Here is a 17,243-nt window from a genome sequence, read left to right on the forward strand (position 1 = left end):
GCTCTGTACGGGAGTGGGGTGGGGTCCTGTCTCTTCTGGAGCTGTACGGATGGGGTGGCTGTCTCTTCTGGAGCTGCACGGGTGGGGCGGTGGCTGTCTGTTCTGGAGCTGCACGGGTGGGCGGTGGCTGTCTGTTCTGGAGCTGCACGGGTGGGCGGTGGCTGTCTGTTCTGGAGCTGCACGGGTGGGCGGTGGCTGTCTGTTCTGGAGCTGCACGGGTGGGCGGTGGCTGTCTGTTCTGGAGCTGCACGGGTGGGCGGTGGCTGTCCTGGAGCTGCACGGGTGGGCGGTGGCTGTCTGTTCTGGAGCTGCACGGGTGGGCGGTGGCTGTCTGTTCTGGAGCTGCACGGGTGGGCGGTGGCTGTCTGTTCTGGAGCTGCACGGGTGGGGTGGCTGTCTGTTCTGGAGCTGCACGGGTGGGGTGGCTGTCTGTTCTGGAGCTGCACGGGTGGGGTGGCTGTCTGTTCTGGAGCTGCACGGGTGGGGTGGCTGTCTGTTCTGGAGCTGCACGGGTGGGGTGGCTGTCTGTTCTGGAGCTGCACGGGTGGGGTGGCTGTCTGTTCTGGAGCTGCACGGGTGGGGTGGCTGTCTGTTCTGGAGCTGCACGGGTGGGGTGGCTGTCTGTTCTGGAGCTGCACGGGTGGGGTGGCTGTCTGTTCTGGAGCTGCACGGGTGGGGTGGCTGTCTGTTCTGGAGCTGCACGGGTGGGGTGGCTGTCTGTTCTGGGCTGCACGGGTCGGCTGGCTGTCTCTCTCCTGGGGCTGCACGGGTCGGCTGGCTGTCTCTCTCCTGGGGCTGCACGGGTCGGCTGGCTGTCTCTCTCCTGGGGCTGCACGGGTCGGCTGGCTGTCTCTCTCCTGGGGCTGCACGGGTCGGCTGGCTGTCTCTCTCCTGGGGCTGCACGGGTCGGCTGGCTGTCTCTCTCCTGGGGCTGCACGGGTCGGCTGGCTGTCAGTGTCTCTTACGGAGCACTGTACCGTGGGGGGGGGGGGGAGGGGGCGCTGTCTCTGCTGGAGCTCTGTATTGGGGGGGCACTGCCTCTGCTGGAGCTGCATAAATGACATAGGCCCCCTGCACATGGGTGAAAATTCTGCAGCGGGATTTTCCGCAGAATTTCCGCGCCCGCCCGCCTGCATAGGATTGCATTGGAAAACGCAATCCTATGCAGATGGCCGATATTTGTCTGGTGAAAATACACGTGGAACACAAATCGCGGCATGCTCTATTTTTCTGGGCGGGTCTCGCAGAGGCCCGCACAGAAATGTTACGCCCAGTTCTGCGTATGTACCGGCACATCACAGAGCCAGAGCCACGGGAGAAGGTGAGACCCGCACTGGTCCCTGCAGGGGCGCGGGTCGGGTCCCGCTGTGAGATTTCGCTCAGGGGATCTGACCCGGCTGTATGCAGGCAGCTATACACAAATAGGAGATGGTACAATGCCTCTGTACTGCCACCTATTGGACGGTAGTGTCCCCATAAGGCTGACCTAACAGGCCTTACAACGTCACTAAGGACGTAAGCTAAACCAGAGTCCTCTCCATAAGAGAACCGTCTACCGACTGCTGATTTGAGGAATCTGTTTTGGCTAATATCTTTAACACCTTCCTGTCCCAGAACATATATGTACTCCCTGGGGGAGAAGGGATTCCAGCGAATGGCCGTTCAGTTACATCCTATGAATGGTGCAGGCTCTAGTTGGAGTTGACTGAGACTGCCAGTTAATCTCTTAACCCCTTAAATGCCCTACTCAATGTTGATCACCGCATGCAAAAGGTTCACAGAAGCAGCACCTTCCCTGTTCGATGTCATCAGCCCTTCGCCATATAATCGCCAGTGAATACTGTCCAGATCTGCTGTGGGCTATGATCAGCAATAATGCATTGCAGTAAAAAGGTACTACAGTGTATTATTAGAGCATCACAGGTTCATGTCCCCTACAGGAACATTAAAAAACGGCGTTTGAGCACCTAAGGCCACTCACACACAGTGTTAGCAAAATAGAGCAGACAGCGCTTCAAAAACCGGGGTATTCAAAATGCAGCGGTAAAAAAGACTAAAATACACGTTTTGCTGCATCGGTAACAACCTGCGCAATACATATTTTATCCAACATAGCAAATACTATTACAAAGAAGAAACGCTCAACCGCAATGCTACTTCTGGTCACTTTGCCTTCCAAAAAACTGCAATACGTTAAAAGAAAAGGTCAGATGTACCCCGAAGAGGTACCAATAACCGCAAAAAAGGAACCCTTCGAGCTCTGTCCATGGAAAAATAAGTCCGGGACTTTTGAATGGAGCAATGCAAAGACAAAAAATTCCAGATAAGGCTCCAATCACACGGGCAAGCACGATGTTGGACTAGGAAACGCGTCCCGATACCGCGCTTGTCAATGTGTGTGGTGTACCCGCGGATGGGGGAGGTTTTTCATGTAATAACAGAAGTAGAGAAACCTGCAAAAATAGATCATTTTAAGTATCGTAAAAAGGCATCATTTATGCTGTATGATGAATGGCTCATTGACTCAGCAGTATGAGTGCAATGCTGCGAGTATACGACAGCGTTGTACGCTTCGCAGGCAGAGATCACGTACTGGCTGTGATTGGCACTGCACATGCACGGGATACTGGCGTCACGGACGTGCGCACTGTTATTTTATTTTTTTTTTCTTTCAATTTTCCTGCTTTATTTAGAACGGGGATGCGTATGTGATGCAGAGAAATAGAGCATGCTGCGATTTATTCCTCCTGTGTATCATACACAGTGGCCACACGCCGGTGTGAATGGAAGAGTGAAAGTCCATTGACTTTCATTGCCTCCATTCACTACATGTTACCGCACATTACACCCCTATAAATGAGCACTAAGGCTGTAAAAAAAAAATTTAAAAATGGCAGAAGTGGTGTTTTCCTCCCAGCCCTCCAAAATAAAAAAAATAAAGTTCTAAAATACATTATATAGACCCAAAAAAGGTTCTGTGACAGTGCAGTAGCAAGAGTGGCCTGTAGGGGGGCCTCTGAGCACAGTCACTGTGTTTTGGTTTAGTTCACCTGCACCTGCAAGGGTGAAGCTGCTCAGTTTAAATTTCCCCTCCCTCACAAGCTCAGTGTCCTTGAAGCATGTGGTTTATGAGGGACCTGGAAGCACGGAGCGGACAGGGGGTAGTTGGCCCCTCGCTCATCGCCTGTCGGGGTGAAGTCACCTTCCTGGAAGGTCCGCTGAAGTAAGCGGTACGTGTAGCTGTGTGCACTGTGACAGACAACAGTGTGAAGTTACATATGACATGCTGGACTGTATGTATACTGATCACGCTGCTATGCTAAAATAAACGCTGGCGGAACCAGCATTTGTTTCTTCGCGTCATTGCGGTGCTGCCCCCCCTGGGCAGGGGAAAGTAAGCAGGACATCCCGGGCAAGTAACCCCAACTTGCCACATATGGTGTTTGGATGCCGGCAGTGAATTTTTACATCGGTGATGTCCATTAACACCTTCTCGCAACAGGGCATAAACTTACGTCCTGGGGATAGCGCGAGATCACTTATGATCTCGCGCTATCCCGCAGTGGGAGCCGGCTGTCAGTCATAGCCGGCCTCCCACTGCAGCAGGGAGATCACGGCATGTAGATCGCGGCATGGGAGGGGTTCACAGAGGGAGCGCTCACTCTGTCAAGTTGCCGGGCTCTCGCGATATAATTGCAGAGAGCCCGGCCTGTTGCCATGGCAACAGGACGCCAGACACTGGCGTCCTGTATTGCCATAGCCTGTGATCGCTGTATAAGCGATAAGGCATGGCAGGGCTGCAGCCCTGCCATGCCTTATCATAGCGATCATCAGTGCAGTGTTGTAAGTCCCCCAGGGGGACACAAATTGTGTAAAAAAAAAAAAAAGATAATAAAAATGAATAAAAAAGAAAAATGTTAAAAAAACACCTTTTTTTTATGCTTTTTCTCATATTAGCATAAACAAGGTAAAACATTAAAACCCCACATATTTGGTAACGACGTGTACAATAAGCTGCACATGCCTTTGACTGTGCACGGAAAAAAGCGTTTAAAAAAAAACGCTAAAAATTGAGACAAAATGCTAATTTTTAGTATTTTGCCTCTCTAAAAACACAATAAAAGTGATCAAAAAAGCTGTATGTACCCCAAAATGATACTACAGCTCGTCTCGCAAAACATAAGCCCCCATAGAGCTCCGTACATTACCAAAAAAAAAAGTTACAGGACTTTGAATGCAGCGATTTATAAAAAATAATTTTTCCAAAAAAAGAGTTCTTATTGCAGAAAAGTGGAAAAACCTAAAAACATATAAGAATTTTGGTATCCTTGTAACTGTACCGACCTGCAGAAAAAATGGATTGTGTCATTTATGCTGCATGATTAACGCTGTAAAAAAAAAATCTATGGCAGAATTGATGCGTTTTCTCTCCCTGCTATCATTAAAAAAAATAAAAGTTTTACAATATAGTCAAATGTTCCCAAATGTGGCACCGATAAAAACTACAGTTGGCCACGCAAAAAACAAGCCCTTATACGGCCGCATCGACGGAAAAATAAAAAAATGGAGAAGAAAATCCGCCAAAAATCGTTGCGTCGTTAAGCCCAAAATAGGCCATGTCATGAAGGGGTTAAAAGTTAAAGTTCTGTGTGTGCAGCTAAAGAGCCAGCAGGCTGAAACTTAAAGGGCCAGGAATCCGAAGTCTGTGGTTGCCATGGGCAAAAGATGGTGACAGCGGGAGGTGATTGCCAGGAGACAGATGGACGGTGTTTTGAGGTGTGACCATATGGATGGCTGGGCACCAGAGAATCCAGTAGCCAGGAGGCCAGTGCAAGTGGTGAGAGCCTGCCAGCTGATAGTGGGTGGATCCCACTGTTGGTGAACTACGATCCACAGCAGGACAGGTCAACCGTTATGCCGGTCGTTTTGCCATTTCTTCGAAGCAGTCCAGAGACTGATAAAGTGGTGAGTCTAACCTTTGAGACTCCATATGGTACAGTGACATTTGTCCTGACCAAATGTGAGAGACTACAGGTAGAGTTTGTGTTGGGCATGGACTTTCACCATTATCTTTAACTGTGGGAAGGAAAGGATCCGGTGCAGTCTCATACAAAAGCTGCAGGTGTGAACAGTGGTCAAGGACTGTCACCTGTGGGTCGAGAGGAGCGGCTGCAGTGCCACACCAACTCAGGGGAGTGGGGAGAGCACTCTGAGGACTGATGAAAGGGGGCCAAGTGGACGGGAATATTATTATAATGGGGTTTTCTTGCAGGATAGGGGAAAACATGATAATGCAAAGTCGTATGAAGTACCTAATATGTCTTTGCTACAGGCTGGTGCAGGGAAATCTGCACAATATGAACACGTCTAGTAGAAATGCTTATGATAACCCCTTAGTGACCAAGCCTGTTTGAGCCTTAATGACCAGACCAAATTTTGGAAATCTGACATGTCACTTTGACATAGAATAACTCTGTAAAGGTTTTGCATATCCAAGTGATTCTGACATTGTTTTTTCGCCCCATGTTGTACTTCATTTAGGTGGTGAAAATACCGGTAGTTCGATGGAATTTATGTATATTTATTAAAAGCACCAAAATTGGGAAATTTTTGAAACAATTGTCATTTTTTTCACATTTTCAACTGCAATATCTCAAATATGTGCAAATATACTGTACACATTTTTGATGAGATATATATTTCCATCTGTTTACTTTATTCTGGACACACATTGGAAAAACTTCAGTTTTTTTTAACCAATTACGAGACGTACACAATTTACATTTTTTAACATTTTGAGGAACATTTTCTTTTCCTGCACCAAGCCAAGATTGCAAAGGCTTGTAGGTGTCAGAATGATAGATACCCCTACAAATGACCCCATTTTAAAAACTACACCCCTTAATGTATTCACTAGGGTGGGGGAGGGGGGTTATGAGTATTATTACCCCACAATTTTTTTTCAGGAATTAATGCAATTTAGAGGAGAAAAAAATAAAATTTCATATTTTTGCAAATGTCATTTAAAAGATGGGATTTTTTTTTCTACAGTGCACATGAAAATGAGGATTTGCACTGAAAATGGATTCCCCCGTTTTGTCACGTGTTCAGAAACATTCCCATTGTGGCCCTAATCTTGTGTCCGTATGCAAAACGGGGCCCATACGGAAAGGAGCAGCCAATGGCTTTCAGAACAGTCATTTTGCTTGAAGGTGATTTAGGCCCCATTGCCCACTTGTAGAGCTCTTGAGTGTCCAAAACGATGGAGAGCCCCCACAGATTACCTCCTTTTGAAAACTAGACCCCTTAACAAATTCATGTAGGGGTGTACTGCGCATTTTGAGCCCACAGTTTTTGAATAAATCTAAGCAAAGCTGGAGGAAAAAAATTACGATTTTCATTTTTTTGGGCAATTGTGTCACTTTTAAAACCGTTTTTTTTGTACAGCGTACATAGGAATGAAGACTTGTACCACAAAATGGATCCCCCTGTTTGTCCTGTGTTAAGAAACATACCCATTGTGGCCCTAACATTATGTCTATACGCACAACGGGGCTCAAAACGAAAGGAGCAGCCGGTGGGTTTTAGAACAGACATTTTGCTTGAAGGTGTTTTAGGCTCCGTTGCACACTTGTAGACCCATTGAGCGGCCAATGATGGAGAACCCCCACAAATGATCCCATTTTGAATACTAGACCCCTTTAACGCATTCATCTAGGGGTGTACTGCATATTTTTACCCCACTGTTTTTGAATGAATCTGAGCAAATCCAAAGGAAAAAAATTACGATTTTAATTTTTTTGGCAATTGTGTCATTTTAAAAACATTTCTTTTTGTACAGCGTAGATAGGAATGAGGACTTGTACCACAAAATGGTACCCCCCCCCCGTTTGTCCTGTGTTCAGAAACATACCCATTGTGGCCCTAACATTAAGTCTGTATGCACAACAGGGCTCAAACCGAAAGGCGCAACAAACTTCAACTGTGTCTTAACTTTTAGGTAATCGCCATTATCCAGTGGATAACGGTGATCACATGACCGGGGACCGCTCACTGCGGCCCACGGTCACTGCTCCAGGCTCTCTGCTACCTTTAGTAGCCAGGAGCAAGGAGACTTTAAATTTAATGGGCCCTCCACAGCATCTGCGCTTGCGTCCATCATTTTGCTGATGGGCACGTGCGCCAAAGTTGGGAAAAGGTCTGCGGATAAAGATCCCATCGGGGGACATCGCCAGAGGCCTTAGATAAGTAATTTCACCTTCCCCCACAGATCGGATTTGTGATTGGAGGTGAAACTTTAACTTTTTTAACTTTTCAGTGATCGCTGGTTTCAAGTGGAAAACAGCGATCACATGACCGGGCGAAGCGTACTGCGGGCCACCGTGAAATCTGCAGGCTCTTGGCTATGTTTGGTAGATAGGGTAGTTTAAAATCTCCCTGCTAGCAATCTGCGGCTTTTGCACATGCGTTCGCCATCTTGGCGGGGGGCTTGTGCGCAAAAGCCGTGGTAAGGTCCACGGATAAATCTGGGGCCTGAGGTACGTTATTTCATCTCCTCTCACGGATATGAAACTTAAACTTTCTTTTGCAACTTTTTTTCAAACTTTTTTTTACTTTACATGATCGCTGTTATCCATTGGATAGCAACGATCATGTGACCGGGAACCGCATACAGCAGCTCCCGGTGACATTTCTCAGCTACACAAGGGAGCCGGGAGCAGAGAGTTTTAAATTTCCTGGGCCGTGCGCGCCTTCTGTGTGCGTGCCCGACGTATGACGTCGGGCGCGCATGCCCAAAAGGCGCCGGCGGGACGCGGGAGGCCAGGACACCGCGGAACATCGTGGAGAAGGCGCGTGAGTATTTTCAGCTGCCCCAATGGATCCGATCCATCAGGGCAGCTGAATCTTTAACTTTTTTCAACTTTTTACTAACTTTTACATGATCGCCGGCATACGATAAATGCCGGTGATCATGTGACCAGGGGAGGGGGACCCGTGGCCCGGAATGGCAGCTCCAGGTTCCCGGCTACCTCCGGCAGCCTGGAGTTGTCATGTCCTCAACTTACAGGGCCTTAATCCCTGCAGGAAACATGTTACTACGTCCTCAGGGAATAAGGCCCAGCAAGCTAGGACGTAAAAAGGCAATGGACTGGTCACTAAGTGGATAATGAAGGCAAAGCTGCACAATGTGAACTGGTGTCTAAAAATGCATATGTGGGGAATTGCTCAGGCATGGTTAGACTAGATGGTAACCATGTAAAGGTGCTGTGTGGCACACCTAGAGTTAAAGAGATTAACCCCTCAGGTTCTGACACTTTAGTTCAGCTGCAGGAATAAGAAAAGTTACTTTCTGCCGCTAGAAATGAAATTGCTTTATTGGAGGGTCAGTGTAGTCATCTCAGGCAGGAGTTATTAGTGGAAACGTATGGAGGTTTCCAGAGAAACCTGGGAGGAGCAGCTAAAACAGAAATGGGAAGCTGAAGTTGCACTGCTGAAAAGTAGTCATGAGCAAGAAGTGCAGCAGTTGTGTTCAAGACTGAACATGGAGGAACGGAAGCAAGAGAGGCTTCAGGATGAGCTTGAGAGAAAGTCAGAGGACTTAAAGGGGTTGTCCCGAGAAAGCAAGTGGGGGTAAGCACTTCTGTATGGCCATATTAATGCACTTTGTAATGTACATCGTGCATTAAATATGAGCCATACAGAAGTTATTCACTCACCTTCCCTGCTCTGGCGTCCCCGTCTCCATGGTGCCGTCTAATTTCAGCGTCTAATCTCCCGATTAGACGCACTTGCGCAGAAGGGTCTTCTCCCTTCTCTTGGGTCTCGGCACGAGCGGAGTTCTGGCTCCGCCCCCTTCTACACATCATCGCGTAGCTCCGCCCCGTCACGTGTGCGGATTCCAGCCAAGCAGGAGGCTGGAATCGGCAATGGACCGCACAGAGCCCACGGTGCACCATGGGAGAAGACCCTCGGTGCATCGTGGGTGAAGATCCCGGCGGCCATCTTGCTAAGGTAAGGAAGAAGTCGCCGCAGCGCGGGGATTCGGGTAAGTACTAAACGGTTTGTTTTTTTTAACACATGCATTGGGTTTGTCTCGCGCCGAACGGGGGGCCTATTGAATTAAAAAAAAAACGTTTCGGCGCGGGACAACCCCTTTAAGGGACAGTGTGCGATTGTCCAAGCATCACAAGAAGACATAGCTCAGGTGAAACTCTAGCTGTCACAGGTACAAGCAGAGATGGAGAACGTCAAAGCTATGGCGGAAGTGTCTAATATTGCTAGGCAGGAAGCCGAAGATAATGAGAAACTAATGGCAGAATAAGGCATCCCAGCTACAAAAGAGCTTATATGAGGAATCTAAAATACATGAAGCTCAAGTCCAGCAGCTGAAACAGAAGATGAAACAAATGGTGAATTTGCAGCAGGACGTACATGTTCAAGAAGAAAAAAAAACGAAGGTCTTAAGGGGCCTGTTGTTGACTTGCAAGGTAAAATAAAACAAAATCTAGAAAGTCTTGCATCCTTCACTCAGAGTATGTGTTCTTTGCAAAAGGATAGAGACCATGTTCTAGAAGAATCCAGAACATGGAGTGAGACATTCACAGATGCAATGAAGAAAAGGGAAATGGAGATCGGAGTATTGAAGGAGAAACATTCTGACACTGAAGAGTTGAAGAGAGAGTTGCATGAAATATGTCATCTTCTGGAGCAGGAGAGGCGGCAGCAGAATCAGTGGGAAAAGACCTGGCAAGAAGCAAGTGAACGGTTTGCAGAGTCTCAGGGCTTGATGAAGTCTAAAGAGGCTGAAGTCCAGAGGTTGCACAGAACTGACAGATCAGATGGTGGCCAACCAGCAGATGGAAGTAGAGGTGACCCAATGCAGGAAGAGCTGGCAGCGGCAAAATGGGCCAGAAGACAAGCGCAACAGGAGAGAGATGAACTCGCAGGTGGGACTGCAAGTAGCAGAAGTAAAGAATCGATGCTCTAGTCGTGGAGGAAAAGGGATGGTTAGCATCCAGCACAGCACAACTAGAGGAAGATGACGTAACTGGGGCAGTGTTGGCGGTTCTCACGATCTCGTATGTGGAGACCATTCAGAGCGAAACAGTTCTCTGGATCGCGAACACAGAAGCTGTACAAGACGCACTCTCAATGAAGGAGTGTGAACATGGCCTGAAGACACAGCAAGAGTTCCTGAACATACACAGGGAAGGTGAGAAAGAGGCCATTGAAGGGTTCTCGGGCCGTTCATCAACTGATCAGAAATATCAACAGTGGCGGAAGGAACTGATTGAGAATGAAATTAATGGATCCTCAACAGATACTGAAAAGACTTGAAGACAATTGCGCAGAATACTTCTCCAAGAGCTAAGTGTGACTATAGAAAGTCACATGTTGGAGGAAGCATGTTCCATGCCTGGACGATGCCAGAAGTATTTAAGGGAGAAGGTGAACAGAATGGAAGCTTATCATATGCGGTCACAAAAAGGTGTAAAAGCTGCCAACATGCAAGCAGGTGAGACGCTCCCTGAACCAGAGGGAAGAGATTAAGGCGCAATATAACAGAAGGCTGGCAAGTTGTGAGTGATGGCCATCAGATGATGGATAAGAAAGCGATGTCTGCTGAAGATGTAGAAGAGTCTGACCAGCTGGAACAGATGGAGAGAGAAATGGCTGACCAGTATGGTGCTGGAGCAGAGGTTCCTGAAAACATAAGCAAAGCCCTTGTCTTGAATGTACAAGAAGGAAAAGTGAAGATGCGATTTGAAGATGAGTTGCCAGTCCCAGGGAATGCCAAGTGGCACTGGGAAGTTAACCCACAAGCTGTGAGGGCGCAGTGTGAGAGAGATGTGCCAAGACATGATAAGGCTGAAGACAAGAAGAGACAGCATATCAGACAAATAAAAGAAAATGGTGAGGGACAGCATAGTCCCCTTGTTAGAGTTCAGCAAATATTTGATCCTGGAGGGTCAAAGTTTCTTATGAAAAGACTGATACTATTTGTCATGGGGAGGGGAATAAGTAACAGTGTAGTAGCAAGAGTGGCCTGTAGGGGGGCCTCTGAGCACAGTCAATATGTTTGGTTTAGTTAACTTGCACCTGTAATGGTGCGGCTACACAGTTTAAATTTCCCCTCCCTCACAAACTCGGGGTCCTTGAAGCCGGTGGAGCTTAGGTCCATTGAGGCCTGTGAGGCCTGAGGTCTATGTAGACCTGGTGCTGCTCTGTGAGGGACCTAGAAACGCGGAGCAGTCAGGGGGTAGTTGGCCCCTCGCTCATCGCCTGTCGGGGCGAAGTCACCTTCCGGGAAGGTCCGCTGAAGTAAGCTGTACGTGTAGCTGTGTGCACTGTGGCAGACAACCATGTGAAGTTACATATGACATGCTGGACTGTATGTATACTAAATACACTGCTATGCTAAAATAAACGCTGGGGGAACCAGCATTTGGACTTTACCCTGTTTCTTCGCGTCATTGCGGTGCTGCCACCCCTGGGCAGGGGAAAGTAACCCTAACTTGCCACAGTTCCAATAAAACTACAGCTCGCCACGCAAAAAAACATGCAGCCCTCATACGACCGCGTGCTGGAAGAATAAAATCCGTTTTGGCCTTTGAAAAGTGGAGATGGAAATCCCCTAAAAAATAGTCACATCCTTCAGCCCAGAATAGGTCGTGTCACTAATAGGTTAATTAAGGCTTGTTAAAGGGTCAGACATTGACGCGGGCAGGCACAATATGGGGCTGTGAATCCCGCCCCATATCGCACTCGCCATCCATGTGAAAACAGCCGCGCATCAGTTCGGGGATGAAGGGAAGACCGTGGCACGGCTGTCGCCTACAGCGGGTGGATTGTGAAGTCTCTCCCATTCTTTTCAATACCCAGCACGTAGTGCGACACGAGAGCATGCACAAGACAGAACATACCGCGATTTGTTTCTTGCATTGCAGCGCCATGCGGGAAAACCTCGCTCATGTGTATGACCCCATTTATGTGCGTCTCATGCAATTCTCCTGGCCGTGTGAAGCCGGTCTTATAGGGAAGCCGCCTTGTAGTCAGTGACACTTGCTGCTTGCGGATCTGGTATATTGCACATAAGGCTGTCGCCCCCTATAGGCAGGGTTTTGGTGAAGGTTGTCTGGGATAGGCTGGTTTTCATGGGCCAGCTCGCCAGTAGTCTCTGTGGCCTGAAGCCACAGAGAAATCTAGGCAACTGTGACAGGGACCAAATTACAGTCTCCGCTGGTGGAGGCCACTTAGGAGACTTAACCCCTTAGTGGCCAGCCTATTTTGTTCCTTAAGGACCAAGCGATTTTCTTTCTTTTTTTTTCTTCCTCAATGTCACATTGCAAGACGCATAACTGCTTGACAGCCATATGAGGGCTTGTGTCTTGCGGTATGAGCTCTGTTTGTGGCCACAGTAGTAAGTCTCCTATCAGTGGCCCTAGTATTAATAGTAACACTGATTAGTGGCCTTAGTAGTAATAGTGGCTCCAGTATTAATTGTACTTCTGCTAGTGGCCTCGGTATTAATAGTTGCACCAATAGTAATACGGTAGTGGCTCCAATATTAATATTGTTCACCAGTAATGGCTCCAGTATCAATAGTTGAGATCCAGCCAGTCAGCAACCCTACAAGTATTGCATGTACTCTGTCTGGAGCGCCGGTCAGGTGGCTGCCGCTGCTGTCATTAGTCTGTGACCCCTGACCACTCCCTGGCATTCGTGCTCCATGCAGGAATGCAGACACTGGGGGAGAGGTCATGGGACACAGACTGATTACGGTGCAACAGCCGTCCAACCCGAGCTGCGGACTGAGTGTAATGCTTGTCTGGTTGCTGCCTCACTGGCTCACAGCTGGCAATTATTTTTGTACCAGCTACTAATATGGTCGATTAAAAATTACTGGCCAGGTGGCAACCCCAGCGCTGCCCAACTAAGTCCCTGAGGTGGCAGGCTCAAGTGCCTCATGGTAGAGGCGCCTCTGAGTGATTTAGTACCTACCAAAATTATCCAAGAAAAGAAAAATCGGCAAACCACAATAGGATAATGGGCGCCCAAGACTCATTGATGCGTAGGGAGAGTGAAGGCTGCCCATGTGCTCCGATCCTACACAAGTATTGAAAAAAGTAGTATTATAAAGGACTTGGAACACATGGGGCATTGCAGCTTGTAGTGAATCGGGCGGTAGAGCCTCCGACCCTTCAGAATACCGATGCCACCAGCGAAGCCAACTGAAATGGGCCCATGAGCCTCAGACCTGGACCACAGAGCCATGGTACCAGGTGGCCTGGTCTTTCACATAGTGTAGCAGGCTAAAGATACGCTGACAGAAAAAATTCAAAAAGTCATGGCTCTTTGAAGATGGGATGAAAAAATTAAAAACGATACGTGGTTACGAGAGTTGGCACATGCGCAGGCAAAGATGTAGTGGAAGGGCAGCAGCCTTGGTGCCAATTTTGGCAAGAAAGTCTGCAGATTGCTAATCACATAAATAAGGTCAGGCATGCTAATAGATACTAGTTGGTGCAGGTCTTATCGCCCCTGTAGGGATGCTGAGTGTATGGGTGCCACGGACGGTCAGAGCTTTGTAGACAGGTGCCCAGGACGGCAGGCAAGAGGCGTCAGGGTTCTTTTTCCTGACTAAAAATTCTGTAAGCAGCTCCAATCCTATCCGTTTAGTGGTGTTGGACTCTTGGATATGCTGTAGGCCGGTCCTCTCCATGCTTTTCTGTTCTCTATGGCTGCTTTCGGTTGCCTGATGTCCATTCCTGTCTTTGATGGTGTCCAGCCAACCTTTTTTTGTTTTCTCCGTTTCCTTTTACCACTGACCATTCCAAGTAGCATCTCTTTTTCCAGTGATTTCTCCCTCATCACGTGCCCGAAGTCCATCAGTTGCTGTCTGGTGATCTTGCCTTCCAGGGACTCCTCTGGGTTGTTGCGGTCCAGGAAAGCTTTGTTGGTGACCCTCGCTATCCAGGGGATTTGTAAACGTTTTCTCCAACACCACAGCTTGAGAGCGTTAATTCCTCTTCTGTCTGCTCTCCCCAATGTCTACATCTCACCGCCATATGTTGCAATTGGGAAAATGATGGCTGTGATTAACCTTCGTTTGATGGTGACTGTGAAATCCTTGCATTTTAATATTGAGTCCCTGCTCACCATGGCCGTACGGCCCAGTGCTAATCAACGCTTTATCTCACCTGTTGAGCTGCTACTATGCTTGATGAGGGACCCAAGGAATATGAAACTATTAACCACTTTTAATTACTCATTTTTTACCTATATGTTGATGTCCTTGTTGGCAGCATTCGTGATCTTTGTCTTCTTAATGTTCAGGTCCCATCTTCTCACTTTCTTATTTTAGCATCAGGATCAGCGTCTTCAGATGCTTTTTAATCTTGAACCATTCTGTATTCCCCATACCCGGTTCTCACTATGGCCTCTTGATTGCTGTAGAGGGACCTGATCAACGTGATAAGGTCTGCTGGTACTCTGACATCCCTCAGTGCTTCCAAAGCTTATCATGTTCAAAGCAGTCGAAAGCCTTGGTATAATCAATGACACATAGGTAGAGCTTCTTCTGATACCCTCTTGCCTTTTCCATGATTCACCTCTGGTTTGTGATGTCATGGGTCCCTCTGCCCCTGCAGACTCCAGCTTGAACATCAGGAAGTTCCTTGTCAAGCATATTGCCCAAGCACTACTAGATGACCTTCAGAAGCACCTTGATGGCATGGGGAATCGCAGGGATTGTTCTGTAGTTTCCACAGTCCTTGACATCGCCCTTCTTTAGCAGTGGGATGAAAACTGATCTTTTCCAATCCTTTGATGTGCAGGTCCACCAGATTGTCCGGCATAGTGTTGTCAGTGCAGCTCTTGGGACTAGTTGGAGCAGCTCTGCAGGGGTTCCAGCGATGACGGGTGCTTTGCTGTTTGGCAGCTGTCACATCGCCCACTCCACTTCACTTTCCAGCAGGTCTGGTTCCAAATCCTCTTGGCCCCCATGTTCCTCTGGGTGGTCACTACTGGCGCCAGCGTATAGTTCTTCTGTATATTCTTTCCATCTTTTCTTGATGTCCTGCTGGTCGTTAATTCCATTCACTTCATGGTCTTTGATGGCTGCTTGGTGGGTGAAAAGAAGCTTCTTCCCCCGTTTCACAATGACAAATAATTCCCTGGTGTGACCCTTCTTATAGGCTAAAGCCTGGTTTAGACGCAATGATTATCTCTCAAAAAATGTTTTGAGCGATAATCGTTGTGTGCTTTTTACAGGGCAGGGTCATCGCTCAAACGTTGAGCGATCACCTTGTCCTCCGAGCGGGGGTTGCAGAAAACAAGCAGGGCTGGTTGTCTTCTGCATGCAGCTCTTCCCCACCCGGAGCGGGCTATGAAGAATGCAGCTGACCAGCTGTGTTCTTCATACCCCACCTGTTTTCAGGGAGCGGGATCCAGCTGAAACAGTAGTAGCAGCTAGATGCCGCTGTGAATCCCTTATAACTGATCGCTGATCTAACGAAAACTGTGCCATGTCAGTGCAGTTAGACACGATTATCGCTCAAAAGATGGCTTTGAGCGATTTTTGAGTGGAAAGCCTCATGCATCGCGCGTTCAGCATGTTCCAGACTTTCCTGGCTTCTCTTTGGAATTTGGCATGGAGTCGCCTCGTCTAGTCTTTCCTTAGCCTCTCTATTTGCAGCAATCTGGAGGGTGGTTGCACTCAGTTAGCTCTCAGTGTGATCTGGCTTCTTGTACGGCACGTGTTCTTGAGCGATTTCAGTGATATTTTCTTTTATCTCTGCCCGTAGTTCGTTTGGGCCCCCACTTTCCTGCCTAAGTCATACCTGTTCCTCACTGCGACTGCAGATTGTGCAGGGATCTTGCCGACATCAGATTTCCTCTGTATGGCAGGGTGCTTGAGCTTGCATCGTCTGACCCTGACTTTGGCTATAAGGAGTTGGAGACCCACAATCTGCCGCTGGTAGTGGTTTTACAGACAAAATTAAAAATCGTATCAACACATAACATACCAGCCATGTGACTAAGTGCTGTGGGTTGGAGAAAGAGTTGGTGACCATAAAACCTTCACGATGAAACTCTATGGATTAGAATCAACATGCTTCAAATATGGCGCTCGACAAAGGGACCCCCGGGCTGACCAACATCAATAACCCTACTGGGGCAGAATGAAGAACCTGAAGTAGTCAGGACAATGGGGATGACGCAAGAGGAGAAAACCAGCAGGGAGCCCAATTACTGATGTAGTCCATGGTGGAAAGTGTCACCTGTGCTGCAAAGAACAGTATTGTAATGTGAGAGGGACATCATCAAAAGAGAAATGGAAAGAAAGAGTGTGGATCTAATGGGGGTCAGTGAACTGCACTGAATTTGAGGACGTCAGCTCGGATGACTACACCGTTTATTACTCAGGAAATGAGACGGAAAGAGAAAAGGGGGCTGCCATTGTGGCAAACCAAGAGATGGCTTGATGCATAGAGACCCCCCACATACTCCAATGATGGGGTAATGTCTATCTGCATCACAGGAAGACCTCTGAACCTGACCATCGTCCAAGTCCATGCACCAACAGCAGATGTATCAGAGCAGGACACCATGGACCTCTATGCCCAGGTCCAGGGGGCGCTCACCAGAACCCCAAGGACGACATCATCTATATCATGGCTGGTGTCAACGCCAAAGTTGGAGGAGAGGATGCAGGCGTGGTCGGCCAGCACGGCCTAAAGGAGAGGAATGACGCTGGGGACCACCATGTGCCAGAAGCTTAGAATCACCAAAACCCTTTTTATCCCGCCAAAACGTCGCTTCTATACCCAGACATCCCCAAACGGGCAGCATGAAGGCCTCATGTCCATGCAGAATCCCGCAGCGGGTCCCTCCTTTCCCGGGGACATGAGGCCTGAAAATAAGAATAAACTCACCTGTCCGAACGCTGCGGGTTTCTCCTCCGTCGAGGCCAGATCTTCTTTCTTCGGCCTGGCGGATGTGCTCGGCACGCCGGCAACGTGCCGGGCACATCTGCCAGGCTGAAGAAAAAAGATCCGGCCACGACGGAGGGGAGACCCACACGTCCAGACAGGTAAGTTTTAATTCTGGTACGGGTGTTCCGCGGATCCGGACGGCTTCCATAGAAGCCTGCGGGAGCCGTCCCCGCGGAAGACCCGTACTAAAATGGAGCATGTCGTGGTTTTTTTCCCGCACGCGGATCCGCGCCTGCAGGGAAAAAT

The sequence above is a fragment of the Eleutherodactylus coqui genome, chromosome 6 (genome assembly GCF_035609145.1).
Source record: "Eleutherodactylus coqui strain aEleCoq1 chromosome 6, aEleCoq1.hap1, whole genome shotgun sequence".
NCBI lineage: Eukaryota > Metazoa > Chordata > Amphibia > Anura > Eleutherodactylidae > Eleutherodactylus > Eleutherodactylus coqui.